Raw genomic sequence first — 18,377 nt, forward strand, 5'->3', positions numbered from 1 at the left:
TAGGGCATGAAAACCCTTTGGAGGGTGAGGATCACTAGGATCCATTTTAGAGACAGTTTATCATAAGGGTTATTCATTTATTCCTAAACTATTATGGAGATGAGGTCACAGAGAGAAACAATTCTTGGGCCCCTGCCCTTGGGGAGTCCAGAGAAGGTCACAAATAAAAACGCATGTTGAGGGCAGCCCGGGTGGCTCAGCGGTTTAGCGCCACCTTTGGCCCAGGACCTGATCCTGGAGATCCCGGGGATCTAGTCCCACATTGGGCTCCCTGCATGGAGCCTGCTTCTCCTTCTGCCTGTGTCTCTGCCTCTCTCTCTCTCTGTGTCTCTCATGAATAAATAAATAAAATCTTTTTTAAAAATGCATGTTGATTGGTTATGATGTCACTTGCATCTGTTCCAACAGAAACCTAAATGTGGCCAGCCATTTTTTCAAATACATGCCATTGGACTTGAGGAAGAAAGAATGTGGAGGAAGTTGATTAATGAATGACCATCAGCAATCCTGAGGAGAAACCTCCAGGTGGAAAGGGTGGACCATTTTGGGGAGTCAAATCTGTAGTCAAGGACAGAACATTTGGATCATCGTCTCTAGAACAAGACTTTGGCTATTTGGGTTATGAGATGAAGCACTGTTAGTAACTGCTACCTACGCATTTAATGCCAGTCTGCCCAGTACTGACGGGTAGGACGGCTGGCAGAGGTGGGTAGCACAGACTGGTGAAGTTGTGCTTTCCACCATTGATTTCCTGTCATGCCTCTGCAAGTCACTTAACCTCTCTTGCTCCCTTGTGTGTTGGGAGAATTAGTGAGATATTTATGCAGTGCTTTGTGATCTGTGGGCAAAAATTCCTGAAGACAGAATCCTAGTTTGGTTATATGGATGCAAATCATAGAAACAAAAGACCAAGTTCAGTGCATATTTTGGGGCTCTGGCTCTTTGCTAAAGTCGTGATTTTTTTTTTCAGCAGTATGCTGGTAAATATTTAATGACCAGCTCTCTAAGAAAAAGCCCTGATCTGTACATTTGCCAATTTCCATGGTGTAAATACTGCTACTGTGGCTTATTTCAAGCCAACGTTATGTTACTAAACTTGGATTTTGGAAAAGATGCAGGTAATCAGCTCTCCCTGCAGAGCTGGCTTTAGCACACCACTGGGTTTACAGAACTTACTCTCTTCAGGTTATTTTGAGCATTAAAATCGTTGTATTTTTAGTAGAATGATTGTCATTTGTAAAGTACCAGGTGCTTTAGGTACAATATTTCTAATTTTGTAACAATTCTTCAAGTTTCTAGGTACCAGTTCCTTTTTATAGTAGCAAAGTCTGGACTAAAACCTAGATTTATATAACATTTTTCGCTTTGCACTGAACTGCTACTTGATGTCTTCCTGGTAATCATCACTAATTTTTGTCCTTTTATATGTCTTAGCAAAAGCCCTTACAGGGCAGCCCGGGTGGCTCAGTGGTTTAGTGCCGCCTTTGGCCCAGGGCGTGATCCTGGAGATCTGGGATCAAGTCCCACATTGGGCTCCCTGCATGGAGCCTGCTTCTCCCTCTGCCTGTGTCTCTGCCTCTCTGTGTGTGTGTGTGTGTCTCTCGTGAATAAATAAATAAAATCTTTTTTTTAAAGCCCTTCCAAAAATTAGAGGAGCCCCAGAATTTCTGGACTTGAGATATCTAGCCCAGATTGGTTATGATCCCCACTGAGTATTATACCTCTGCAGTTTTCAAAACCACTTGGTAATGTTTACTATTTTTTCTTTTCTGATTTTTCAAGGGACAGTTTAATTTCCATTCCTGAAACTAGAGCCAGTAGGGAACTAGATTAGGAGATGTGGGGGCACTGTTTCTGTTTACTATGGTCAGTGTGTCAGGCCCTTCCCATCAGAGCATCTTGGCAGGCCAAGTCAGCAGAGCAGAAGGAGGAGAAGCTGCAGAAACAAGACTCACAATAGTCATGACCTCCAAATCATGATTTCGGGGTTTAAGTTTTAAAAGCTCACTAAGTGATTTTTTTTTTTTTTTTAAGATTAGGCAGGTTTGAGAACCACTGACCCAGACTTGTATTCCAAAGCAGTGTACTGTGCCACTGATGCCTTCCTTATAGAAAATCTCTGGTCTGTTGTAAAGTTCTCACTTTACCTGATTGTGTTTTGAACTGAAGGATGAAATAATGAGAAGCATAAGGGAAGATGGGGTATGTGAGGTGTGTGTGAGAGATATAAGAGAGAGACAGAAGTAGTTGGATGATGTGATGTTGGGCCTGGGACTTTATTCATGAGCCTCAAGAAGTTAAGAAGTTCATGGTGGCAATTCTAAAATGTAGCAACTGCTACTCCCACAGTTCATCCACAGCATTTCCTCAGACTGACATTGCCATCCTTGTACCTTGTACCACGTGAACCCTCACCTCAGATGATTGAGCCAGGAATAGGCAAGCATCCGACCCAACCATGAGGTTGTCTGGCATGAGACCTCGTCCAACTGGTGTGCTGACTGGGTACAGAGTGGTACCCAATCAGATCCTTTCATCTGGGGAGTCTAAGTGTAGCATATAGTGGCAGAAGCTGAGAAACACTCATTGAGAAAGGAACAAGCAGAAAATAGAAAGCAATAGAACCTTGGAGGAAACAAAAGCCACGAGGCAGTGAAGTGCATGGAGAAAGCCGTTAAGATGGTAGGAACAGGAGGAGGAGACAGAAAGGCAGGAAAGCAGTGTCTTCCTGGTGGAAGACTATGGCAGAAAGGAAGGAAGAGGAGAAAGAACCCATTTCCAAAGGAGAAGACAAGGAGACTAGGTTACAGGAGGCGTTTCCTAGCTCCTTGCCTTAGAAGCCTACCATCACCATTAGAGAAGCAACCTGACTGCTTGTTTATTCCTAATAACTGGAGAGAATCTCACTAACTCTTGTGTCTGGGAAAGGATGAAAACTCTTCTGACTTCATCCTGGGGGATTGGCCCACAGCAGCAGAAGGCTGACCTCCAAGGACCACCGCCAGCCCATTCCAGGGACCTATCCATTCAGGGTTGGCTAATGATAGTGTTGCAGCCACTGTCATCTTGCTCAATGGCCTGGATAAAGAATTTATTTATTTATTTATTTTTCTGGATAAAGAATTTAAAAGGAGACGCCTGGGTAGCTCAGTTGTTGAGCATCTGCCTCGTGATCCCAGGGTCCTGGGATCGAGTCCTGCCATCGGGCTCTCTGCAAGGAACCTGCTTCTCCTGCCTATGTCTTTTCCTCTCTCCCTGTGTCTCTCATGAATAAATAAATAAAATCTTAAAAACAAAAAAAGAACTTGAATGGATACCTCCTAGGACTGTAGTTGACATGGAGTTGCTCTAATTGAGTGATTGATTATAAAGTCTTTGGAATGTAGGAATTATCTATGAAGTCATTTAACTGTCTTTCGAAGTGTATGAAAGTTTGTCTTGAGATGGATGTAGTACATATCTCTATTCAGGATCCAGCAGAGGAAAGGGCCCAGGTACAGCCAGGGAAATGAGAAGAATTCTGAGGATCTTGGTCCTGGCACGAGCCCTTTGGCCTCAGGCAAGTTGGTTTACCTCTCTGGGCCCGTTTCTTCATCAGTGAAGTGAGGAAGCTGGGCCCGCTCTGAGGTCTTATGGCTGGTTCTATTTGGGGGTTCCTCACCTGGATTGAGATTTCCCACAGTAGGGGCGTTTTCATGTGTTATGTGGAAGTTACCCAGCAAAGCTGAGCCAGTCTCACCCCAGTTCCCGGGGACTGGCCCAGTGGAGGCTCATGGCTTGCTATCTGTGCACTGTGTCCAATGGGTGCCGGGAAGAAGGCCAGGCGTGCTGTACACTGAGTGTGCCCTTAAGGGCCACTTGCCCATGGCTTTTCTTCCCTTTCACATTTCCACTTAGTCCCGTCTCCCTCTCCTGCCTCCTCCTCGTTATTGTAAAACAGTACTTTAACCTCTAGAGCCAGGCTCTTCAATTAAGGTGTAGACAAAGTGGTTTGACTCCACTTGATTAAAAACTTTGTGAGGGGACAGGACACAAACCTCAAAACATTTGCCTTTCAAAGCCAGGGAGGGGGTGGGGGCGGGGTGGGGTAGAGAAACTTGTTATGTGATCTCAAATTTGCCAGAGAATTTGCCAGATGTCAGTTTAAAAGGAGTCTAAAGAATTCCTAAGCCTTTGTTTACCAAATCCTCCTCTCCCCAGTCAGAACTTCAGTGAAACGGGGGCCTGTGGCTACCTGGCTGCAAAGGCCAAGGAGAGGCCAAAAGTGGGTGGGAAGGGGCGGGATTGGGGGAGGGAGGTATTTGAATTTTTGTGTTTTTTTTTTCCTCTTAATTATCTGGGGCTGCCCTTCGAGAAATCTGTTCTCTTTGCGTTGGGAAATTAACTCTTAATCTCCACAAATGAGGGCAATCAACCCATTTACTAAATAAACACAGATCATTGCAGACTGGCTGCTCCCTCTTTGTGATTTAATTTGAGAATGGCTTCACCTGAGGGAGGAGGCTCGGCTGGGCCCGAGCCACCTGGCGGGTCCCCAAGGGAGGTGGCAGGATGATGAGGTGGTTAGGAGAGGGCAGGGGAGCTGGCTTGAGACTAGAGAGGGCTTTAGGTGTTTCTTCTTCTCTAGGAAACAAAAGGCCTTCCTTAGCTCAGGTCTTACCTTCTGAATTTATTTGGGGCCTTTCGTTGTACGGTGTTAATTTTGGCTTTGAAAGTGTGAAGCTGGTTAAAGCAACTGTTATTAGAATGCTGGCTATCAGAAGTCTCTGGGATGGGAACAGAGAAGTCCTTTCTTTCTTAGCTAACTTGTTAATATATTGATGAATTTCTCCTTGCTTTTAGTTCTGCCTCCTTAGTCGTTGTGTTGTTTATAAGTAGTCACAGAAGTTTATTCAAATCCCCAGGAGTTACACTGCGGTGAGATGCATGCTAGGCACGGTGGGTCTCCGTAAGTGGCTGAGTGCACGAATGAATAAGGTACATTTTAGGTTGAAAAGGATGAAATAAAACCACATGGAATTTATTTATTTATTTATTTATTTACTTACTTACTTACTTATTTATTTATTTATTTATTTATTTATTTATTTAAATGTCTTTAGAGATTACCATGTGGCAGGCTCTGGGCAGGGCGCTGGGAGTATACTGTGTCCCTGCTGTTATGGAACTTCTACAGTCTTGTTGAACAAACGAATCTGGCTTTGTGTGGTGACCTTGAGTGTGTCTCAAACTTATAATAGGACTTGGGCCCTGAGCTGGGAGCCAGCCCATCCTGTCATGAAAAAGGAGGGGCCGAGTTGAAGAATGGTTTTGGGGGATTTTTCAGAAACGTACATCAGAGGTAATTCTTTTCCTTCATTTTTCAGATGAGAGTACCGAAGCCCAAGATGGTGGATTGAATTGTCCAAGAGTTCACAGAAAGAACTGGAATGAGGATCCACATTTTTGGTTCCTAGAGGTGAGCTTTATCCAAGAGCTTTGCACAGAATGGGCCCACTTTATTTATCAATTTATTTATTTATCTCTGCTTCCTGCTCACCTCACTCTGGAAACGGGCTTGTGTGAGCTCTGGAGTGAAAAATGAGAGGGACCTGCGAGGCGAGGTGCCTCGGGTTGGCTGGGCCTGGGCGATCTACGGGAAGCAGGTGAGTGCTGCTGCCCTGCTCTGGAGCCACAGCCAGAGCTGACCCTCCCTCCCCAGCTGTGCCTGGTCAGGAAGCCACAGAAAGGGGGGTTGCAGGAACCTCGGCAGGGGGAGGGCCGTGGGGCTGCTCCCGCTGGCTGTTTGAGCTGGGGAAAGGGCTGTTGGCCTGTTCCTGTGGCCTCCAGCAGACTTGTAAAGAGCTGCTACCAAAACGGAGCAGTTTTGAAGACATCCCAGGAGGCGGGAGAGGAAACATTTAGAGAAGAGATAAACAAAATAGGCGACAGACTTCTCACCCTAGCAAAAGGGGCTTTGGTTTACCTGTGAAACTTCACTCCTCCTCTTCCCCTAGCCTTAAATTTATAAAGCTGGTCCTTGGAGCTCAGAGATTACCCACTACCTTAAGGCTTTGGTTCTGAGGACCATATTGGTCTTGCTGTGTCTTAGCACCCAGGGCTGATGATATCCTGACTTAAATTCCAGTTGAACAGTGAAGAGAAAGCCAGCTGTCTGACTCCAACATCTGGTATTAGTTGTATCATTGCTATTTTTGTTAACAGTTCGCATTTATTGAGTGCTTGCCGTGGCCAGGCACTGTGCTAAGAACTTGACCCGCACCATCTCCTTGAATCTTTATTCTCACAACAGCCCTTTGAGTAGCTACTATTTATTGGACCCATTTTTGCAGATGGAAAACCAAGGTATAGACAGGTTCAAAATTACACAGATAATGAATAAAAGAACAGGCCTTTGGAACCCAGTTCTCGCTTTGGAGAAAACAAAAGCTTGTGGGAAGGAAAGAAGAAGAGGGAAGTTGAGTCTATCACTAAGACCATGAACCTCCTAAACACCTAAGTATGTCTGGTCTGGAGAAAGCCCTCCGAGAGCAAACAGATAGGGTGATCTTGTGCTTTCTATGGAAGGCTCTATGAGTTTCTATCTCCCTCCTCTGCTATAGCCAGCTGTCAAGGAGAACATCCCAAGACGGGGACAGACCTCCATGGGATAGTGGGTGTCCCCAGGTAGCCATCTCACCTTTCTCAGTCTGTGGGGAGTGATAAAGTCATTTTTCCATTAACTGTTTGGAAAGCTCTTGTTTATAGTGGGAACTCCTCTCCCCTTTCTTTGGAGATGCAGTCTGATAGCAATGGTTGAGAGCACAGGTTTTATGGATTTGAATCTTTGTTAGGTGGCTTCAGACAAGTTCCTTTTCTGGGCCACAGTTTTCTCATCTGTAAAATGGTAATAATACCAGCATCCACCTCATAGGATTGTGAAGTACAAATGAGATAATACGATGAACTTAGTACCCAGAATGTTGTAAATGCTCAATAAAGGGTAAGTATTACTGTTCTTTGTGCTTTAAAAAGACAATTTGGTCTAGGCAGACATGGGTGCTGAAACTTCTGGTTTCTCAGAAAGCTACCAGCGTCCAACTATGCTAAGTTGAGAATGAAAATATTGTAGAAATGGCAGGGCCAGGGAAAGTCATGTTTCTGTCTGCATATTTCCAATGAATTAATAAGCTGGAGGGGCGCCTGGGAGGCTCAGCTGGTTAAGTGTCTGACTCTTGGTTTTGGCTAGGGTCGTGGGATTGAGCTCTGATCAGGGTCCTTGCTCAGTGCAGTCAGCTTGAGAGTCTCTCCCTCTGCTCCTCCCCTGCCTCTTGTGAGCATGCTCTCTTTCTCAAATAAATAAATAAAATATTTTTAAAAATAATAAGCAAGAGAAATGGATATTTGACAGTTGCTACAGACTACAGGAGCTACTGAAGGGAAAGCTTTCTTTTCCAAATCTGGATGTCTACAACCCATAGGAAAGAGATATTTTGGGCATCTCATGTTTATTCCTACCAATGTCCTTTTTAGGCATCGGGCTTTCAGAACCAAGAACTGTGCTAAGTACAAATGAAATAAAAAGTTATTTTTCATTCCTAGGCAAAATGCACATAGAGTTCATCAGTCTTCAGAAATACTGAACTTCTAATGGAAAATAGGGAGAAAATTAGGTGATCCATTTCCTACCGTGTTTATATTATTATTTTATATTATTGCCCTGCCCATTTCATGTGGATACAAACCAATGCAAAATGCCCTACAGAGCACTTAAAATTTTCAGAGCCTGTGGAACTCTGTCCATTTTTGTAAGTGGAGGGGTCAGAAACAATTATTTGCTACCTGGCCAGCCCCCAGCAGGCAGTAGTTCCTGCAGTAGTTTTTTAAGCCATCCTGGCATTTCCCAAGAAGCTTTGCACTAGCTGGGTGCATAATAAATACCTGCTGAATAAATGAGTTATTGTTTCCTACCTTTCTTTACCCTATACAGTTCAACTTGTTGGTTTAAGAGAATTTTCCTCATCACAATTTCTAAAAGCTTCAACACTAACATTTGTGTTTATGTATGTATGTAAAATAGCAATTACAAAATTCTGTTTTATGTTGTAGTTGCTGGTAAATGGTGGCCTCTCTTTATCATGTCTATAAATCAGGAAGAGCTTTGAGCACACAAGGGCTTAGAACACTATCTTACTGTTCAGAAACTACAGATTCTTTTGATAAACACAAAACAAACCCAAACGAAAAACCTCTCACAATTGCCTAGAAAGACTAATGTGTTTTTATCTGCATTTTTTTAGAGAGGCTAAAAAACTTGCCCAAGACCATAGAGCTAGTAGGTTTTAGGCTGAGGTTTGAACCCAGGTCGTCTCGCTCAAGAACTAGAGGCACTGCAGGGGTGTGTGTGTGTGTGTGTGTGTGTGTCCAGCCGTTGCACAGTTCTGGCTGGAAGGATCTCCCCTCTGCCTGAACTCCAGGGAGAGAAGGGTCTTTTTAAGGGGTTCCCATTTTTTGGATAGCTTTAATTGTTAGAAAGTCCTTCATTATATTGAACTGAAATCTGCCTCTCCAAGGCTTTCATTGATCTTCACAGCACAAATTTAATCCCTCTTTCACACAACCGCCCCTCAGGTAAGTGTGAGCCACCCTCCTCCCCCACCTCCTGCTCCTCCAGACTATTTGTGGGAACACTAGAAATGGACCCTCTCAAGTTTCCAGGCCCCCAAAGCGGGCAGCTGGGGCTTCAGGGAGGCGAAATGGGGCTTATGCAGGAGGTGGAATGTTCAATCAGGTGCATATTGTAAATAGCTCCTAGGCAATGTTTAGAATGGTGGGCAAGGATTCCCCTAGGATCCCGCTAAGAATGGCTCACTGTGCCTGAATTATACACTTCCTCGTAACGCAGACATTGCCATGAGATATAATTGGTCCTGAAAGTGGTAGTCACAGTGGAATAGCAATAACTGAGCACTAGCTGTGTCTTTATTCCAACCTAGGTGAGGTTCAGTGGGAAAGAGAATCAGATGCACAAAATTAGCAAGGATGAGACAGAAAAAGACATCGTAACGGGGAGGAGCCTGCATGGGGATACGAAGTAGGTTCTGCAGCAGGAGTGATTATGTGGTCCCTGAGGGGTTTGAAATAGCAGCAAACCTTGCTAAGTGCAAGGAGATAAATGAATTCCCTGGCAAGAGAGCCAGAAATGCCGATTAAAAAAATTTGTGTCCTCTCCATCAATTACTTTGTAGAAATAAAGATGCTTGGGTATGTTGTGGGATGGGTAAAGCAGTAAAGCCACTGAGGCCAGCTTCTCTGGAAAGCTCAGTTGAGAAGAATGAAGCAGAGGCACCTCGTCTCTGCCCCCCCCACTCCCACTCCGGCCTTGGGCTAGAACATGGCACCTGAGGAATGGGGGGCTTATCCTCCTGTAACCACATGGCCGGATGTCTCTAAATGGTCAGAAGGGATGTGCCAGCCCCAGAGCTCAGCGGACCTGAAATCCTGGTCTCCTGGAGAGGCAGCTGGGAGGAGGAATACTCACAGAGCCCCCTCCCCATACCCCCCCCACCCCCAGCTTCTAAGCCTATCTTACTCTTGGAGACAAATTCCCCTTTGTCTGAATTTGGATATTGTTCCCTCCAATGGAGTGGAGTCTAAGTCTGGCAATGCCAGCTTCCCTCGGAATGTCAAGCCAAGCCTTTGAGCAGACAAGGCAGGCATTCCTCAGCCTCAGTCTCTCAGCATCACCCAGCGATTAGCATAACATGACACCAGGCCCATCAAGATAAGGATCCTAATGGCCACAATGGCTTCCCTTTCTTCCCTCAACCCTCCTTTAGCCTCCTTTAGCGCCGCACGCTCACTTCCAGCAGGGAAGGGTTTATGAGCGTGGGGTCGGCGGCCCGTTCTGCAGGCAGCTCCCCGCAAGGCTTGAGCGAGGGCTCCAGGGACAGAGATGCATTTCCCTTTAATAAGCTTCTCACACTACATTAAAGATAAAAGGGGAAGGGAAATATTTATATTCTGACAAAGCAGCTCTTCCCTTCAGGCTCTTGTTTTATTTATTAACTTGCTCTGTCCCTCTCTCAGTCTTTCTCTCCGTTTCAGGGCCTAGGCATTTCCTCTCCTTCTCCCCTTTAGTCATTAATTTTGCGGGTGAGTGACAGTGACAGGGGGACTTTAGAATCGTTGTCAAAGAGATGAGATTTGTATGTGGGCGCCATTCCCAGGTGACACCGACAGCTGTTCCTCCGCCCTCCCGGGAGCCGCTCCCCATTACCACCCTTATTATATAGCTCGGGGACCGCAGAGTGCGCCAGGCCGGCTAAGCTGTGTCATTGAAAATGAAGCCGTGTCAGTCTAGCAAGTGGTTCAGAGATGCAGTAACCTGGATGCGTGACTGCGTACACCTGGGACTTTTTAGACCTTTTGTTTATTACGCATTTTCTTCTTTCTTAGAGATGATCCCTTAAGGATGCTTATTTCCTCCAGCTAATCTGCCCAAAGCCAGTAAAATACAGGTATGCTGTTTTGAATTTCGATCCACCCCGTTGCAGTGATTATCATTAAAGTTCAGACCCCCCTATTGTTCCAAAGCCTGTGCTGGTTTGCTGAGGAGTTTATCCTCTGGATGCTCCCTTCTGCCTCCAAGGTAAGGCTAGATCACTGGTCTGGAGACAGGGATGTGGGGGGGAGGGGGGAGAGGGGGAGAAGTGGTTTAGGCTCTGCTCAGTTGGCCTGCATTAAACCTGGGAGTATTCATCCTGTTTTTCCTGTGGAAGCGCTTTTAACATTTGGTAATGACTTTTTTTTTTTTTTTAATGATCCGTAATCATCAATTACAAATTCAAAGTACAGAAAAACAACAAATGACTTACCTAGTCGAGAAGCAATGGAGGGTAATGGGGAAGAGCACAGACTGGAGCCTGAAGCTCTGCGCTTGACTTAGCTCTCCCAATCACCATTTATGTCACCCTAGGAAGCAACCCTGTGCCTCACTTGTGAAGTAGGGGTGATGAGAGTACCTATCCTTTAGGAATCTCCTGAGGATTAAACATGGAGATGCATATAAAGTACTTAAGATAGTGCCTGATACATAGTGTAGTCCACAATAAGACTTAGCTGTTGTTACTATTACCATTCAAAAATAACAACACTTAATAGATATATTCCAGACTTCATTTTATGCATATATAAGACAGAAATAATTTTATAGTAGCAGGATCCTATTATGCATGCTTTTAAAAATAAAACATTAGGTTTGGGGCTCCTGGGTGGCTCAGATGGTTAAGCATCTGCCTTTGGCTCAGGTCATGATCTCCAGGCCCTGGGATCGATTCCCGCATCTGGTTCCCTGCTCAGCTCAGAGTCTGTTCTTCTCTCTCCCCCTCTGCCTCTCCTCCTGCTTGTGTTCCCTCTGTTTCTCCGTCTCTCCTTCAAATGAATAAATAAAAAATAAATAGGGATGCCTGGGTGCCTCAGCGGTTTAGCGGTTTAGTGTTTGTGTTCAGCCCAGGACATGATCCTGGAGTCCTGGGATTGAGTCCCACATCAGGCTTCCCGCATGGAGTCTGCTTCTCCCTCTGCCCATGTCTCTGACTCTCTCTCTCTCTCTCTCTCTGGGTCTCTCATGAATAAATAAATAAAATCTTTTAAAAATAAATAAATAAAAATAAAACATTACGTTTGGTTTTACCTAAACTTAACAGATAAAAGAAACTCAGGTAAAATTGATAAACTTTGAATGTTCCTGAAAGACAAGATACATCAGTTCCTAAAAGATGACTCCAAGATTAAGAAAAGAAGAATATGTGATGAAAATCAAGGGGCACCTGGATGGTTCAGTTAGTTAAGCATCTGCCTTTGGCTCAGGTTATGATGCTGGGGTCCTGCATTGGGCTCTCCGCTCAGTGGGGAGTCTGTTTCTCCCTCTCTTACTCCCTCTGTACTCTCTCTTCCTCTCTTTCAAATAAATAAATAAAATATTAAAAGAAGAAGAAGAAAGAAGGAAGAAGGAAGAAGAAGAAGAAGAAGAAGAAGAAGAAGAAGAAGAAGAAGAAGAAGAAGAAGAAGAAGAAGAAGAAGAAGAAGAAGAAGAAGAAGAAGAAGAAGAAGAAGAAGAAGAAGAAAGAAGAAAAAAATCTATTGAAAAGTGGGTGGCGGGCAGCCCTGGTGGCGCAGCGGTTTAGCGCCGCCTACAGCCCGGGGTGTGATCCTGGAGACCCGGGATCGAGTCCCACATCAGGCTCCCCGCATGGAGCCTGCTTCTCCCTCTGCCTGTGTCTCTGCCTCTCTCTCTCTCTCTCTGAATAAATAAATCTTAAAAAAAAAAAAAAAAAGAAAGAAAAAAAAGAAAAGTGGGTGGGTATCTTTGGTTGACCCCTTGCTAGGTGATGAGATGTATCAGTGCTTTCGGCTTCTTCCTGTCTCCCAAATTGGGATGCTTTCATTATTTTTAATTTGTTTGGGTTTGGGCAGTCTTGGTGGCTTAGCGGTTTAGCGCCTTCAGCCCAGGGCCTGATCCTGGAGACCCAGGGTTGAGTCCCACGTTGGGCTCCCTACATGGAACCTGCTTCTCCCTCTGCCTGTGTCTCTGCCTCTTTCTCTCTCTGTGTGTCTCTCATGAATAAATAAATAAAATCTTTTTTAAAAATTTTGTTTGGGTTTATAGCACCTACATTCTGATTTATGTCCATTTATTTCTCTGGAGTGAGTAAAACTCTGCTGCTAGTTTTTTTTTTTTTTTCTAAAGATTTATTTATTTATTCATGAGAGACACACAGAGAGAGTCAGAGGCACAGGCAGAGGGAGAAGCAGGCTCCATGCAGGGAGCCCGATGTGGGACTTGATCCTGGATTCCATGAGCCAAAGGCAGATGCTCAACTGCTGAGCCAGCAAGGCATCCTTGCTGCTAGTCTTTTAATCAAACTTTTACATTACTAGTTTTCTAATTTGATCGGTTTCTTGAATGTCTATAATTCACCGTCAAGTAGTTTTTTTCTCCACTTCCCCTTGCAGAAGGACTCATTGATAGTCCCTGAATTCTTTCATTTTTGAGAATGTCTGACTGCTCCCCGTCTGTAGGACTGTGATATTCCTGATTCACCTTTTCTTTCCCTCAGAACCTTGTAGGCAGTGTTCCATTACCTTCCGGCATTGAATGCTGCTATTTAGAGGGGTGAAGCCAGGCTTATTATCTTCCCCTTGTAGAGCTCTAGACTTTATGCTTGCATATGCTTGAAGAACTCTTTCTCTATTCTTGATATCTTGGGGGTTTTTTGTTTAAATATTTTTTTGTTTAAATATTTTACTTAAAAAAAACTTAAAAAATAAAATAAATATTTTACTTAAAAAAATAAATATTTTATTTTTAAATAATCTCTACACCCAACATGGGGCTTGAATTTACAGTCTTGAGACCAAGAGTCACATGCTCTACTGACTAGAGGGAGCCAGCCAGGCGCCCTTCTTGATGTCTTGTTGATGGTTCTATATCAAATTTTCCTAGTTCATAGTGAGCTTTTTTAATCTGAAGATTCAAGTGTTTCTTGGGTTTGGAGAAATTTTTCTGTATTCTGTTCTTTTTGTGTATTATGTCTTATTCAGTTCTATTTTTAGGGGTGGGGAAGCTTCTCTTTCAGGTATAGACATTAATTTGTCCTTTATTTCTATTCTTTTTTTTAATATTTCATTTTTAAATAATCTCTACACCCAATGTGGGGCTTGACCTCACAACCCTGAGATCAAGAGTCGCATGCTCTACTGACTGAGGCAGTCAGGCACCCTTCTATTCCGTTCTTAATGGTTGTTTTTACCCTTGTCTTGTCCCTCTGTTTTAACTTTTTATTCCTCAAGTATGTCCCAAATGTGTTTGGTTCCCCACCCCCTTTTTTTTTGGTGTGAATGGGGGTGCTGAACTTTTTATTTTTTTAATTTTTTAAAAAGATTTTATTTATTTATACATGAAAGACACACACTCACACAGGCAGAGACACAGGCAGCGAGAGAAGCAGGCTCCATGCAGGAAGCCCGATGTGGGCTCCATCCCAGGACTCCAGGATCATGCCACCAGCTGAAGGCAGGCGCCCAACCACTGAGCCACCCAGGGACCCCCTGAACTTTTTAATGTCTTTATTTTTTCTCATTTATAGAAGGTGATGATGTTTGGTTTTTAATGGTTTCTTTAGTGGCCTTATCTATCCTTTTATCACATTCATTTGCTTTTTTTTCTTTCTTCCCAACTTTCAGCTTATTATGTGTTTGTTGCTGAGGTTACTCAGAGAGGCAGAGGGAAGTTCCCACCCCCTATTACTGATACTATGACTAGTAGAGAGAGAACAAACACAGAAAAAGTGAAATGACAATCAAAACCCTCTATAAGCTTAAAATGAGTAATCTAGACACCAGCTGGTATGGGTGTTCAGAAGGAGTGGTTACTAAGAATTGGTGGCTGGGATGGTCAAAAGACTAGGATAGAGAGCTGAGCAGCCTTGCAGGGAAAGCTGTGCAGGACAGGTGTGGGGCACGGTGAATCCTGCAGTCTGAGAGAAGGCAGAGGTGGATAATGGGAATCACAGTGTAGGTTGGAGGCACCCTATGGAGTGTTCATTTAACACAGTGGTTAGGTCCCCAGACTTCAGAGTCCTGCAACCTGGATTCAGATCTTGCTCTACCATCCACTAGCTAGGTGACCTTGGGCAAGTACTTCTGAGCCTCACTTTCCTCATTTCTAAAGTAGGAATAATAATATAAACCATCTTGTGGCATTGTTAATGAAGATTAAATGAGATACCTCATGGAAAGCGCTAAGCAGTTAGCACATTGTAACAAATCGTCAATAAATGGTGACTATCATTATGGAAGGCCTTGAATCCTTGGGGAAGGGATTATATCTTATTCTTTATTGTATGCATAGTGCACAGCAGACTATCAATAAACATATGATGACTTTATTGTACCAAGTAGGTGTACTTCATTGCAAGTAGCAGAACCCTAATTCAAACTGGCTTAACCAGGTGAACTAGAGTCTGTAGGTCAAATCTGGCCTACTGCCTGTTTTTGTACAGTCCATTGACTAAGATGGTTTTCACATTTTTATTGAAAAAATCAAAAGAAGAATATTTTGAGACATGTGAAAATGGTAGGAAGTTCAAATTTCTGTGTCTATAAAGTTTTATTAGAACATATTCACATTCATTCATTTATATATTATGTATGTCAGTTGTAGGTAAACTTTTCCTGTAAAGGACTACATAGTAAATATTCTAGGCTTTGTGAACTTTATGTCCTGTGTTGTAACTACTTAATGAGAACAGCCATATACAATAACCTTAGAAGTGGCCCGAGGACAGGAAATGGTGAAAAAGTATAAGACAGGGAGCCAGGTCTTCTGGGTTCTGGGCTTGATTCTCATCAACCAATGTTAGGATTTTGATCACGTCACTTAACTTCTCTTGGTCAAACTGTCTGCAAAATAAAAGGGTTGGACTAGATTTTGAAGACTTCTTTTAGCTCTGAAAATTCTCTTTTTCTATTTTGGTGTCCCAGTTTAATTACCTGAAGGTGTGTACAACAGAATACTTCAGTTATAAGCACAACAGAATCCAACTCTAGTTAATTTAAGCACAAAAGGTATTTATTTAGGATATAAAGGTAGGTCACAGAACGAAATGGAAAGCAGAAAATATAGGCTCAGAGAGGATGGGAGCCAGGGCAGGTCTTGGGATCCAGACAACAGGAATTAAGGAATAATCTCTTCAGGATACTTCAGTATCTGTTGAGCTCTGACCATCCTCAAGAACATTCAAGATTGTTATGTTTCTCGCCTACCTTAGGTTTGTATAAAGGAACCACTATGATCATATCTAATAAGAAGGTATAGTTCCCAAAGCCATATTACTAGAAAAAGGAGAAATGGATCATGGGGCAGATGTCCACGACAGAGGGAAAGACAAAGTTGTTTAAGTGCTAGACATTGTTAATGTGAGGATCCAGCAAATGATTGAAAGAAATCCAAATGATTCTTGAGTCATTTGCTCATTTTCTTACACATAGTTACTGAATTTGTGAATGACATTTTGGAGGACACCAAAGAAATAAAATAGTGACCTGTAAGAGTGGTGGGAAAAGGTGCTTGGATTTTACTCAAGATGACCTGGGAACAGAATTATATTCCCTTTTAATTTGAATCATTAACATATATCTAGGTATATGCAACCTTAGCTCATTATAGGAGAGATGTTAAGTAATTCCTAATTATATACATTACACTGTAGGCAGAGAGGATCCTGAGACTAGTGACTTATCTCACATGTCAAAGGGCAGAGCTAAAAGCAGGACTTGACTTCCCAACTTGAATAGCTATTCTGGACCAGCTGCCTAGCAACCGTGGCGCCCCTTCAGGAGCAGCCTCCGGCCTGGCTCCCCTACTACACCATGAACTTCTCAAGGGCAGGAACTGGGTGCTGTTCCTCTGTTTGCCCCAGGGCCGCACCCAGCACAGGACACGCAGAAGGCAGATATTCAGTAACGAGTCTGCTGTACCGCTTTCCTAGATGAAGCTAAACCTGTCTATCTTCCCTTTAGATGTAGCCTTGAGCTGGAGAGGATTGAAAACATTCCCTGCTGCTCTCTGAAAAGCCTGGTCTAGAGGCATAGGAAGGAGTTGTGTCAGAGCCAAAGAATTTCAGAGACTTCTTTTCTAACAGGAGATTGAGCTGTAAACTCAGTGGTGTTCGTGTTAGATGGCTTATCTGTCTCAGTATGTACATTATTACTTCTGGCAAATAATGAAAAATCATGACCTCACAAAGAAAACCAGTGAGTCCTGATGGAGTAATTGTCTCTATCATCTCTCTCCTTTTCTGTTGGGGGAAAGGCTGGCCTGTGCCTTGAACTTTGCTCAGAAGGAAACATTTACAGAATTTTGTCCTCAGTCAAGTACTTGTGCCTGTGTGTGTTCTTTGTTTAGGAAACTTATCAATTTGCTTGATTTACCTTTGAAGGCTCTTAGCCAGGCCTTTATCCTACTGTCTCCATTCACACAGCGGAGGCAGCTAGTGCTAGGCCACAGCTGGATGCTGGAGGGCAGATCTCAGAGGCCCTGAATTCATTTAGCAAATAAGATTGCTTCTTCTTGGTGCGCCTAGGTGGCTCAGTCGGTTGGGCATCTGCCTTTGGTTCAGGTCATGATCCCAGCCTGGGATCAGCCCTGGGATTGCACCTGCTTCTCCCTCTCCTTCTGCTCTTTCCCCTGCTTGTGCTCTCTGGCTCTCTCTCTCTCTCAAAAGAATAAATAAAATCTTTTTTTTTTTTTTTTCCCAATTTACTTGTATCTGGGAAAGGAGGCTTCTGTTATTATTCTTGTTTTGCCTGAGGTGATTAGTCTGCACCTCTGGGCCTAGATTTGTAGAATGGCAGGGACTTCCAGCTGTAGTTTCACAACAACCTAGAGTGTCCAGTGATCTGAAGCCTGTTGAGAAATCCTCAAAATTAAATTAACCTCAGTTCACGTAGGCTTTTTTCTTTCTTTTTTTTTTTTTTTTTTTTTAAGATTTTATTTATTCATTCATGAGAGACACAGGGAGAGAGAGAGAGGCAGGCTCCATGCAGGGAGCCCAATGTGGGACTTGATCCCGGGACTCCAGGATCACGCCCCGGGCCCAAGGCAGGGGCTAAACCCCTGAGCCACCCAGGGATCCCAAGTTCACGTAGGCTTAATAAATTAACGTCACTCTGCACTGTAAGGAAGAGAAGAGAGAATATTGGGAAATCAAACAGATTGGTGCTCTTGGAGATGATTTTGGGCATCACTACTTTTCCTATCTTCTTTTTTTTTTTTTTAAAGATTTTATTGATTTATTCACGAGAGACACAGAGAGAGAGACATAGGCAGAGGGAGGAGAAGCAGGCTTCATGCAGGGAGCCTAATGTGGGACTTGATCTGGGGACTCCAGGATCATACCCTGAGCTGAAGGCTGATGCTCAACCACTCAGCCACTCAGGCATCCCAGCTTTTCCTATCTTCATGGCAGGAATATGTTGTTGATTTGTTTAAAGAAAGTTTCTTTCTTTTTTTTTTTTTTTTCTGAATCTCAAGAACAACCAGCCCTCAATGTTTGCTCTGCAGTCCTTCATGGGATCATTACATCCATGAAACTCTGGTGACTTCACTTCTTCACTTTCCCTCTTTGCCTTCACCTCATTTTCTCTATTTCCTTGTCACATCGATCTGCCTCATGTGTGCCAGTAAATCTGAGGTCTTTATTAATAGGGCCCTTGCGGGCTGACTTCCTCCATGCCAATTTCTCTGGCAATGTCAGTAGGCACTAAAGATCTTGCCCTTTACTTTGGAGAACTTCCTAGTGGGCCACAACTGTCTTCCAGTCCAAGAGATTCTC

General features: G+C 43.6%; 1 long non-coding RNA gene across 2 annotated transcripts in view; it reads left to right on the forward strand.

Moving 5' to 3' along the window:
• Nucleotides 1–18,377, forward strand: part of LOC140625452 (uncharacterized) — a 172,917-nt gene that overhangs the window by 96,469 nt on the left and 58,071 nt on the right. Inside the window, exons 5-6 of one of the 2 annotated variants that reach the window (XR_012024787.1) lie at nt 5,367–5,458; nt 10,438–10,499. This is a non-coding gene — a long non-coding RNA (uncharacterized lncRNA). The remainder of the gene's footprint in view (nt 1–5,366; nt 5,459–10,437; nt 10,500–18,377) is intronic. The other variant, XR_012024788.1, reaches the window with a different exon arrangement.

This window comes from Canis lupus, chromosome 36 (assembly GCF_048164855.1).
Source record: "Canis lupus baileyi chromosome 36, mCanLup2.hap1, whole genome shotgun sequence".
In the NCBI taxonomy this organism is placed as follows: domain Eukaryota; kingdom Metazoa; phylum Chordata; class Mammalia; order Carnivora; family Canidae; genus Canis; species Canis lupus.